The 12,678-nt window shown below is 43.8% G+C and overlaps 1 pseudogene; it reads left to right on the top strand.

Moving 5' to 3' along the window:
• LOC123059331 (methionine S-methyltransferase-like) overlaps positions 1-12,502 on the top strand; it is a 35,457-nt pseudogene extending 22,955 nt beyond the window's left edge.
• The last annotated feature ends 176 nt before the right edge of the window (positions 12,503-12,678 follow it).

Raw genomic sequence — 12,678 nt, 5'->3', positions numbered from 1 at the left:
TAGGTTGAGACTATAGAGAATAACTTGGCAGAGAATAGATTGGTTCTTTTTGCTTGGCTCAAACATAGATACATGGCACCCTTGACCACTCCTAATACGATTTTGGACTTATTAGCTCTTTCCTTATATAAGTCAACTCTATCTTAATCGTATACTTTTCTAAAGGACTCTCCTCTTTTACTTGCTGCTGCAAGTCTTTGCCAAACGCATGACCATCTCCTGCTGCAATATGACCATCATGGTCTTCTTGCTATCCGGCCGGCTGTAATGCAAGTAGTGCTACTTTGATGTATTGTGCTAACGTCCACAACATTACCTAATACTAATAGTGATCTATCTTCAATGCTTAGCTTTGTTCATGACCATCTTAGGAAAACATTGTGTTTGAACATATATCATTTCCTTATAGGCTTTTGTCTCTACTCCTGATATATCTTTTGGGTGATAATGTATGATGGTTTACTGAGAACTTAGTTCCATCTGTACAATCAATTTAACTCGAGATGGTTTGTAAGAAGTACGGTCATGATTGGCAGTCTCCTTCTGTTCACTTGTTATGTTTGTGAACTTACCATACCTTACTGTATCCAGGGTTTTGTTGAGGACGAGTTTGGCCTTGGATTGATTGCTCGTGCAGTTGAAGAAGGGATAGCTGTCATAAAGCCTATGGGTATTATGGTATTCAACATTGGTGGTCGACCAGGACAAGGTGTCTGTGAGCGCGTATTTCTACGTCGTGGATTTCACATCAAGAAGCTCTGGCAAACAAAAATTATGCAGGTAGTCTTGCTGTGACGAACAAATATTAAATAATCAGATCGTCTTCGTACCAGTATTATGTCCTGGTTTGGTCAACATTATTCACTTTGAGTCGAACAACAACATTCAGCAGGGCCTAAATATTGCTCGACATTTGCCGAAGCTGTGGTTATATGTTGCAATGCCATTTTTGTTTGCCATATTGAACAACTAGTTGGATTCTTTGCAGGCTGCCGACACTGATATTTCAGCTTTAGTTGAAATTGAGGAGAATAGCCCACATCGATTTGAGTTCTTCATGGATCTAGTTGGGGATCAGCCTGTCTGTGCACGTACAGCCTGGGCATAAATGAAATCTGGTGGCCACAGTTCACATTCTTTATCTGTGTACAGCTGTCAACTTTGCAATCCCAACCAGGTTTCTTTCTGTTCTTTATATTATACTCCCTCCGTCCCATAATGTAAGACGTTTTTTGACTCTAGTGTAGTGTCAAAAAACGTCTTACATCATGGGACAGAAGGAGTATATAAAAGCAATAACACAGAGATGTAATAGTAGTAACTAAAAGAAAACTTTCAGGTGAAGAAAATATTTGAGTTTCTTAAAGATGGATTTCATGAAGTCAGCAGTTCCCTTCATTTGTCCTTCGATGACGATTCTGTTGCTGATGAAAAAAATTCCCTTCCTAGCATACCTAGCTAGTTTTTTGAAAGATAATAAAACCAATCCTTGTGAGCCTCTAGCTGGATGTCTAAACTTCCGGAATCTTGTTGCTGGATTTATGAAGTGCTACCACCACATCTCACTGACATCTGATGTAAGAAGTAAGATATGGTATTTGTTGCATGTTTACAATTATCTTCGCTTACTAGAAATTCATAAGATCTATCTGATACCCTTTTTCTGTTCTGGTCACTAGAATGTTGTTGTATTCCCTTCCCATGCTGTGGCAATAGAAAATGCTCTTCAATTGTTCTCACCGGCCCTTGCAATTGTTGATGAACATCTGACCAGACATTTGCCGAAGCAGTGGTTAAGATCTTTAGCGATTGAGGTACATTTCTCTCCGTCTATGAGCATTGATCTTCCCATTCAGACACATGATATGCAATCATCCATCTGTGCCTTTGCGTGTGTCTTGCTACCACCTTTCCTTTGTGCAAGATCTGATCTCTAGTTCTGTACTAGCTGGATGAGTCCTCTAGTCTAGTTTATTTTCCTCTTCTTTCCACCCTCTACCCCCCCCCCCCCCTCCTGTTATACATCCACCTTCCCCTCTTTGTATATATGTTTCCCCGTGTACATATGCTTTCTTTTAAGGGTTAATTATCCTTTTGCCCTCAGTGGTGTTCATGTACTCAGTTTTACCCTCAGATGCGAATTGTGCTCAGTTTTGCCTCTAGTCCGTGTGCACCGACTCGTTCCGTGAACTCTGCCGTCTCCGTCAGGTCAACCTTTTGACTCGGCCCTTACAGGTGGGACCAGGCGGCAGAGACGGCCAATTTTATTCAGATCGTTGCACGCGTGGCTTGTGGGACCCAGCAGAGAGCTGTTGAGCAGAGAGCCGTTGGCGGGTGTGCTATATAAGCGGGCGACAGCTGCGGTGACCACGGCGACAGAGAGCACGACGGTGACCACGGCGAGAGAGAGAGCACGGCGGCGGGAAGCTAGCTGTGGAGGGCGCGGCGGTGGGAAGCTAGCAGTGGAGGGCGCGGCGGCGTTGAGATCCCCTTCGGCTCTGAGCTCCATGTCTTCCTCAAGCTCCCACGCCACCTCGCGGATGCAGAGCCGGGCGTGTGTGGACATGCCTGTCTTCGTCTGTCCGCGGTGCCGGGCGGGCGTTGATCGGAGGGTTTCTTAGACATCGAGGAACCAGAATCGTCCGTTCTACGTGTGCAGCGAGAATGGGGTAAGAATCGGGGCAATTGCACCATTTTTGTGGTCGGGATCTTTGAGCAATGGGTTGATCTGTTTGGTGTTCATGCAGGTGACATGCTTTTTTATTTGGGTCGATGCTCTGGCCAAGACTCTGATGAATGAACTGCAAGAAGAGCATGAAGAATGGTTGCGCATGCTGCCACGAACGACAGTGGCCGCACCACGAGCTCCGGAAGAAGAGATGGAGGGCAAAGCACGCACTGACAGAGAGCTAGCTGTTGAGCTTAGGATGTTGAAGAAGAAGGTTAGGAAGCTTGAAGATCAAGCACTACCAATACCCATTTGCAAATACTTTTGGACATTTGTAGGTATGGTAATCGCACTGGTTGTAATGTTGAAAATGTATGGAAAGGCATGAATTATGGAGGAATTTGTAATCTTGAAATTCACCTAGTTTAAATATTGGTTAAAGTTGTTTAAATGTTGAAACAAAAAGAGAAGAAGTGACCAACATTTAAATATGTTGGGAAAAAAAGAAGAAATTAGGAATTCAGAAACTTTTGATCAATGAAATGCAGCTCTCTGCTCTGCCTTTCTGTCCAAAAAAAGGTTGCTCTTGGGCCAAATTCAGAGCATAGAGCCAAGTGCAGGCTAGACTAATGGGCCAACTACATCCAATTAGGCCCATTCAGGGGTTCTCTTGCGTATGTTTCTGTTTTCTATTCTGATTTAATTTAGGCAGTAAATCATAATGCTGCAACTTTTTGTGGAAGCAAATTGAATTATTCCGAAGCCAAACAATTAAGGTTAGAAATTTTTTGGAGCTGTTAATTAATCCAATTCAAATACACCGTGATTTAAATCAAAGACCAAAATGTCATGAAAAATGTGCCTCAGCTCTGGTAGAGGTTTACGCTAGGTGCCAAAATAAATGAACATTTTTTAAGGGCATTACATTGAGAAAAACATAATTTGTCTAAAATTGAAGGGTGGAAAATGCACAAAAAATTGGTGCGGCTGGGGACTCGAACCCAGGACCGCGTGGGTTTGTGGTGTTTAGGGCTACGCTGGTAACCGCTAGGACAGATGGCAAGACTTTGACATGGGTAGGGAAGGAAGGTATACATAGTGAGATTGTGAATTTTTTTTAAAAAAAAATAGTGAGACCGTGAATGTTTGCACACGCGTGAGACTGGATTTCCATTGTTTTGCACTTAAATTTTGAAGGGTTGGAAGGTTGAAAATGTATGTTGCACTACCACATGATTTTGGTCAGAGTGGCACTTGGTTTAGGGTTAGAGTGGCACATGATTTAGGATTTAAAGGGAATAAATTTGCATGTTAGTTCATGACTTTTTGTTTGAATGAAACAGAGGGCTTCTCACCCCCTCCGATTTTCATTAATGAAAACCACAAGTTCTCGAACTTCATGACTTGTTTAGGGAAGAAATGATATGTTTGGGACATTTTTTAACACATATAATAAACCCTAATAACTTAGATAAGATGGAACACACCGTACCATTGCAATAACTTAGATAAGTTCACAGACAGTTCACAGACACATGACGAAACATGACACGACACGACACGACATAGAAAAGCAACAAAATAAAAAACGAAACATGACGAGCTTGACTCCGGGCTTGAACATCTTCATCTTGACCTTCTTCTTCCACCTTGGCCGCGCGCGCCCCTTCAACACTGTCTTCATCTTCACACCTCCTCCTCGTCGTTGTAGGGAAGGGAGTGCATCTGGCCCGGAGCGGGGAAGATGCGCTCGTAGTTGGTGTAGATGTTGTAGATGGTGAAGAAGATGGCCTCGCAGCCGCACCAAAAGACTTGGCCGAGGAGCTCGCGCGCGTCAAACGGGTTGGTGAAGGTGACCGTGAGCAGTAGGAGGATGCCGCCGCGGTCATGAACCTCGTTGAGGGTGAACATCCTCGGCGAGCCCCGTGGGAGGTGGGCATAGCCGGCTCTTAAGAAGGCGCGGCTGAGTTCGACGGAACCCCTCCACCTTGAAATAGCCCACACACAGAGCTCCCTCTCCACGACAGGCGGACGGTTGAAGGTCGGCCCATTGAACTGCATCTTCACTTGGTCTCGCCTTGGGGAGGGCTCGGTCGCTTGGGTGTTTGAAGTTGGAGAGGATCGGATCTGGCTTGTGGGTGGGAGAGGAAGAGAGGCACCCCATTTATAGGCATGTGGGTGGGAGAGGAAGAAAGAAAGGATGAGAATGGTGCGTGTGTGAATCCGGACACGTGTGTGTATCCGTTATGTTTTGCACACTTAAATTTTTGCACGAAAACGATGCATGGGGCGCGTGCGTGCATCTGAATCACTACATAGCTCTTTGACCGGGCGGTGCATGTGAATCGCTGCCCTGAACCACTGCACTGAACCACCTAGGTCGCCTCGCTAGCCTAGCTCGCCTAGCGCGCCTCGCTCGCATGCATGCACGTCGCTGCCTCCCGCGCATGCAAACCCACGTCGCCGCCTACATGCATGCAAGGCCTGGAAAGGCTGAGACGGGCTATTTACTGCGGTCTCAGGCCCAGACAACGAGACGGCCCAACGGTCCATCCAGCGCGCCCGGTATTTGTTAAAAAAACAATCGCCCAGCCAATCAGATTGCATCTCGTGGATCGCCCCCTCCTCCCCGCAGATTCCTTCTAGAAGGGTTAGATCGATGGCCCTTGATTGCCGCTAGGGTTAGATGAACGGTCCTTGTTTAGCGCTAGGGTTAGCGGGGTTTGGGAGGGGTTTGAAGCAGTCAAAGCTATGTTTAACCAGATTTCAAATGAGCATAATAAATTAAATAAAAATCAGAAAAATAAAAAACATGTGCACATAGTCTTCTTATGTCATATACTAACGATTTAAGTTGATAAACAAGCTTTACATACATTTAAATGATAAGTTCATGTGTATTGTATGATATCTCGAGTATCTCAAACTCTCTTGTATGAAGTGAAGAGAAGTGTTTTGGGGAAATGAACATGAAAATTTCAAAAAACTAACCAGAGCTTCATTTTGGAGTGACTAAGAAGGATTCAGGCTTAGTTTTTCATTTTGATGTTTTACACTTGTTTAAATCTTGGTCAAAGTTAAGTTTGGCCAGAATTCAAATGAGCAAAACAAATTAAAAAAAATCAAAAAATGGAAAAACCAGCGCACATAGTCTGTACATATAGAATATATGTGTAGGAAAGTTATTTGGCTGATTTAGACAAGGTAGAAAAAAACTTTGCTTAGAAATGAGGTCGTTTACCCTACCTTTGGACCCCTCTTTTTAGCACATTTTTCATGAAAAATTCAAAAAGCTCACCACAACTTCATTTTGGATTGACTAAGAAGTATCCGGGCTTAGTTTTTCATTTTGATGTTTTAGACTTGTTTAAATCTTGGTCAAAGTTAGGTTTGACTAGAATTTAAATGAGCAAAACAAAATTCAAAAAAATCAAAAAAAGAAAAAACCATGTGCTCATTCAAACATCATCCAACAGATATTTAAACATCATGTCAAACATACTTCTAACATTGGTCCAACATCATCCAACAGAAATACAACATGTCAAGTAACAAATGTTTCATAATACAACATCATCCCTTATTCATAATGTTTCATAATTATTCATAATAGCGTTGGGGCTTCTGTCTATTCCTTGAGCTTCTTGCCATCACTTTGCTCCTCGTGCACCTTGTGCTCATTGTTTTTTCTCTTCTTCTCTTGGTTGTCGGTACCTTGTGCGTCTTCTTCAAACCTACCATAGAGCTGTGCAAAACATAAACGGTAATGAGATAATGTCAAGTGATAGATGTACAGTAGTATTTGACCCTTGCAAGATTTACATACCTAGCAGAACTCACAACAACAGAAGGTTGGTCACCATTTGGAGCCTCACTTGGATCATCATTTGGAGCCTCACTTGGATCACCATGATCACCATTTAGAGCCTCACTTGGATCATCATTTGGAGCCTCACTTGGATCACCATGATCACCATTTAGAGCCTCACTTGGATCATCATTTGGAGCCTCACTTGAATCATTATTTGGAGGATATTTTGGATCATCGTCAAAATCATGCGGCTGTTGACCATCATCATTTGGAACCTCGTCAAAATCCTCATCTGATGCAACCGGCTATTGACCATCATTTTCATCATCTATTAAGACAACCGACTGCTAACCAACATTTTCATCGAAACCTTCATCAAAACTCTCTCCGAAAGTTGGATCTACTGTGTTATCACAATACTTACCAAAATGACCAGACCCACCACACCTTGTGCACTTACGCTTCCTCGCTCCAAGTCCAGCTCCTTCGCTGCGAGGTCTGATTCGACTCTTCCTTGGTCTACCTGTTGCTCTCTTCAGAATTGGAGCGCAAAGCTTGAATCCAGGGTCCACCATGTCCCATTGTTGTTTTCCCTCCATAGCAGGCAAGGCATAAGCATATGTGGCTTTGAACCTTGCAACAAAGTAGTAATCATGCACATACTGTTGTATGTTCCCTGCTGGACCTGGGAGAGAAGTGATGAAAAACAAGGCATGAATGTATGGCAACCCAGTTATCTGCCATTGCCTACAACTGCAAGTTTTAGCTTCTAAATCCACTGGATATCTCCATTCCCTCTTCTCTTTATCCAAATATGATATCTCTGTTGTGGTACCCGAGCAAAGAGTCATGTTCATTTCCAAGCCTGTTGTCTTCTGCTTCAGTTCATTCATCACGGCAGGGATGATAATGTGGCCCATGAATTTTGCCTCGGCTATTCCTACACGGTAATGAAATTTCTGCATGTATTCTATCCTTATCCTGTCAAGCAAATCCACCACATAATGACCCTTTAGTTTCCGGATTGTTGAGTTGAAAGACTCTGCTAGATTATTGTGCACATAGTCAAGTTTGCTCACTTCACTGAATTGGCTTCTGGCACATAACTTGGAGTGGTGTGTTTCCAAGTATTCTTTCACTTTGGGATTCATGTATGACTGCCTCAAGTGGTAGTTGTGTTTCTTCACACTGCATGTCAAAGATGCTGGCCATAAATTGTCAGTATACACCTTTCCTTTGAATATCTTCATGAAATTTGCAGCAAGGTGACGCATGCATTCCCTATGCTCTACTCCAGGAAACACATTGTCCACGGCCACTTCTAAACCTTTGCAGGCATCTGTATGAATGACCAACCCATTGGGATGTGCAATAGCCCGGCAGAGATTATGCAAAAACCAAGTCCAGCTCTCCTCAGACTCTGTCTCAAGTACACCATAGGCAACTGGAAATACAAAACTATGTGCATCAACTTCACAAGCTGCTACTAACTGTCCTTTAAACCTCCCTGTGAGAAAAGTGACATCAATAGCCAAATAAGGCATGCAGCTTGCCAAAAAACCCCGGCGACAAGCCTCAAAGCAGACAAAAACCCTCCTAAAGCATTCATTGGTCTTTGTCACTCCCCTGAATGTGTACTCCACGGTGTGGTGATCAATATCTACAATACTACCTGGGCTTGTCCTCTCCACTTCACCTTTGAATGAATACAACAATTGAGAACTTTCCTGCCAGTTACCATAAATAGAATCCATAGCATGTTGTTTACCATTTAACAATCTCATATATGGTAAATCTATCTTGAACTTATCTTTGATGTTCTTCTGCAATTCCTTTGGACCCACTTGCTGGTTTTCTTTCACCCACTTCTTTACTTCTTCTGCCACCCATCTTGACTTGGCTCTATTGATTGTATCCTTCCAAGGGTTGATTCCTGGCATGTGTGCTTAAAAGGGTTCACTTTGACCTGAACATTAGTGTTATTCCGCATTTTAGATGCAAGCAGCCTCCATGGACAACCTTCAGTCGGACAGTGCACTCTGTAACATACTTGATCACTCTTGTCAACTTTGAAAGTACGTTCTACCTTGATGCAGTATGTCACAAGTGCATTTCTACACTTTCATGGATGCAAAAATTGTACCTTCTTCCATATGAGGGTTCAAAGGGTCCCATTCAACAGCTGCAAGGTCTTCGTCCTCACCCATCGCGTCATCATCCACACGGACTGCATTGTGAGCCTCATCTTGATTTTCAGTCTGAGGTGCCCGTCGTAAATTCCGAATAACATCAGTATATAGCTTCTCTTCATCAACCCCAGAATTGTAGCCATCAGGCTCCACTTAAAGGGGGACCCTGCTGCTGTTGCCCACACTTGTCGAGCCACCACGTCGTCATGCATCAACTGAACTGTTCTGACTAGAGATGCCATTACGACGACTTGGTTCTCCCCGAGATGTTGCACCCGCCATCCTAGGTCCAAATGCCTGCTCAAGCACATCAACTTGCAGCCTCACATGAAAATTATCTTTCTCTTTATGCCTAACAAACATGGTAGCTAGTTCTTCATCATTACTAACTGTCACCCAATTCTTTTCCCCATCATAGTATTTGTATACCATTTCATCAAGCAAACCCCAAGGATATTGGCTACAAATTACCTCCCCAAATTGTCTGAAACTCCAATTACTAGCCATTGGCAACCGATAATCAAAACCTCCTTGGTATTTCTTCTTATCCTTTGCATCGAACATGTACCGGTCCCTTCTAATGTGCACCATGAAAGCAAACCGCAACTCCATCCTAACCGGCGAAAAACAGAGACGCAATCAGCACACTAATTGGGCAAACCTACTCGAATCGAGTGTTCAAATGCACAACTAAGCTCAATCTAAACAAGAGGCGAGACTTACCCCTCGGGAACCCAGTCGTGGACGCGGCGGATCTCCGGCCCGATGCCTGCCTCGCCAAATACTTCGGGGTCGCCGCTGCTCACCATTTCGCCCTAGGGTTCTTCCTCCTAGTTTAAATAGCTCCAGCAGCCCCCTACCTTTGAGCGCTTCGGCCGGGCGCACGGAAGGAGGCCGCGCCGCGGATCGAGCAGGTGGCGGGCGCCCCACCCGTGGCGTCGCAGGAAGGTGGTGGGCGTCACAGGTAGCCGTGGAGCATAGGCGCAGGGAGGTAGCGGCGGAGCAGGCCGTGCAGCTGGTGGCGGGGCAGGTGCTGGCCGCGGCGCAGGTGGCGGCGGCGGCGGCGCAGGACAGCCGACCGGGCGGATGAGTGTGAGCTAGAATGATTTGGGGATTTAGTTGCACGGGCCTACATGTCAGCTCCGGACCCACGTCCACGTGGTCCCACGTGTAAGCTCCGGACCCACAACCACTAACGCCGGCGGACGGAATGGACTCAAATATGGCCGTTTGGCCTCGTCATAGTTGCTGTGCTCGGACTAGGGGCAAAACTGAGGACAATTCGCATCTAAGGGCAAAACTGAGCACATGGACACTACTGAGGGCAAAAGGATAATTAACCCTTCTTTTAATAGAATGTACTGTCGGGTCTCCCCTACAATTTTCCGGTAAAAACAAGGTCTCTAGTACTTCATAGTGTCACATCCTTTCATTTTCTTTTTAATCTTTCTTAGAGGGACAGTAGAAATGGCATGTTCGTTCTATGATAAAAGAGTGGGTGGTGATAAGACACTCATTCTATATAACACAATAATGTAGATGCTACTGCTACTTCTTGAAATTTCAGGAAAGAGCAGACGGTAAAGACACTATCGGTGTAATTGAGGCACCACGCCAATCAGATTTGCTGATCGAGTTGATCAGGAAATTGAAGCCTCAGGTTGTTGTTGCTGGCATGGCTCAATTTGAGGCTATCACCAGTGCTGCTGTTGTGAATTTACTAAGCGCAACGAAAGATGTTGGTTCTCGGTTACTCCTAGATATATCAGAGCATCTGGAGTTGTCTAGTCTGCCAAGATCTAATGGTGTATTGAAATATCTTGCTGGAAACTCCCTACCTTCCCATACAGCTATACTGTGCAGTTTAGTAAAGAATCAGGTAACCGTAACTTAACCACATCATTTGATTTCCATTGAATGGAACTGTATTTGAACTTCTGCGCATACTTACATATATGCTTAAATCAATTTCCAGATGTTTTCATTTGCATTTGCTTTATCTTATTTTCGATTAAAACTTTCAGGTATATCCTGATCTGGAAGTTGCTTTTGTCATTTCTGAAGATGGAGCTGTCTGCAAGGCACTATCACAAACTATTGAACTATTGGAAGGGCGTACCTGTGTAATCAGCCAGAACTATTATGGCTGTCTTGTCCATGAGCTGCTGGCTTTTCAAATTGGTGAGAGGCATCGGCAACAAAAGGTAAACAGGATTAGCCATCTCTTAGTTTGATAACACCTAGTCAGGAGGACCAGCTAAATGTATTAATGGGAATGCTTGGTTTATAATTTCCATCTTTATTTCTTATTTGGCGTAGAATTAATGTGGAATGACCTACGGGATATCCCACTTCAGAAAATGGGGACCTATGGAATATTGTGTGACCTGTGTTTTCTTTTCTTTTATCTTTCAAGAGACGACCTGCAGAAGTGATACCTGAGAAGATGATAGGATTTTCAAATTCAGCTATCTCTATCCTAAAAGAAGCTGACTTTTTTGTTCCTGATTCCAAGGAATCTGGCGTCATTCATATGGATTTAGATCGTAGCTTCTTGCCAGTACCTTCTGCAATGAAAGCCTCCATTTTTGAAAGTTTTGTTAGGCAGAACGTCACTGATTCTGAAACTGATGTCCGTTCCAGCATCCAACAGCTAGTGAAAGATAGCTATGGTTCCCCAACAAACTATCATTCTGAAATTATATATGGCCACACCTCCCTTGCACTCTTCCGCAAACTTGTTCTTTGTTGCATGCAAGAAGGAGGTACTTTCCTATACCCCTTGGGCACCAATGGTCACTATGTCTCGGCAGCAAAGTTTATGAATGCACGTACGCTCACTATTCCAACAAACGTGGAATCAGGCTTCAAAATTGAACCATTGGCTCTGGCTGATGCAATTCGCAGTGTGAACGCATCTCGGTCATGGGTTTATATATCTGGTCCCACAACAAATCCTTCTGTCTTCGTGTACAGTAACAATGAGATAGAAAGTTTGCTTTCTCTTTGTGCTAGTTCTGGTCTTCTGGAGCTAGAGTAGTGATAGATACCTCTTTCTCTGGTCTGGAGTTCCAAACTGATGGTCGGAGTCGGTGGGAGTTGGATTGGTTTCTTTGTGATTTAGATCCCAAACTCACCGTTTTTCTACTTGGAGAGCTGTCCCTTGAGATAGCTACGGCTGGTCTTGACTTTGGATTTCTAATTTGGCATAACCCGCACTTGATTAAGTATAGTTTCCCAAGCTTGAGCCGTCCACATAGCACATTAAAGTACACTTTCAGAAAATTATTGGATCTTAAGAACCAGATGGATGAGCATTTCTCTGATCTAATAGTGGAGCAAAAGGAGACACTGAAGAACCAGGCCAACCAGTTGATGAAGGTTAGTCTTTTGTAACATTCTGAACCTCCTTATGTACTTCGTTTCACTTGTGAGGTTTGATCCCGTCTAAAACTTAGTTCATGGACAAAGATTGACAGAACCATATCCAGATCTGAGTGACTTGAGTTCTTGTTGGCAGTTAGTGTATCCAACTTTTAGTTTGATCCTTGCTATCACATTAAAAAGATATATAAATAATTGCAACTAGCTAGACATACTTTTTGCACAGCTGTAAGGGCTTTGAATTGAACATTGTGTAGTTTGCAAGGCATGCCTTGTGGCAATTTCCCCGCTCTTATTATCTTTCTCTGATGAATTGAACAGACACTTGAGAGCTGTGGCTGGGATGTTGCTGGCTGTCAAGGTGGTGAATTCCAGCGGGCAATGGACTGCATAACTCGGTTCAAGGAGTTGGTTCTGTGAGGAGGCGATGCTCGGATGAAGGGTAACTAGCTCGGATGTTGGGTGGTTCCATAATGGAAGGAAAAGCCTCAAACAAACATACATAAGAAAGGATGTAATTGTTTTGTCGTGAATTTATGTATGATGGGCGATTGGTGAAAGGTTGTAGCCGTTGTTGAAAGTTCCAATAGCAGCAGCACTTGCATAGTTAGCGATATCACTTTGAC

Source organism: Triticum aestivum, chromosome 3A (genome assembly GCF_018294505.1).
Source record: "Triticum aestivum cultivar Chinese Spring chromosome 3A, IWGSC CS RefSeq v2.1, whole genome shotgun sequence".
In the NCBI taxonomy this organism is placed as follows: domain Eukaryota; kingdom Viridiplantae; phylum Streptophyta; class Magnoliopsida; order Poales; family Poaceae; genus Triticum; species Triticum aestivum.
The sequence above is the reverse complement of the archived record's forward strand: the minus strand, read 5'-3'. Positions and strand labels throughout refer to the sequence as shown.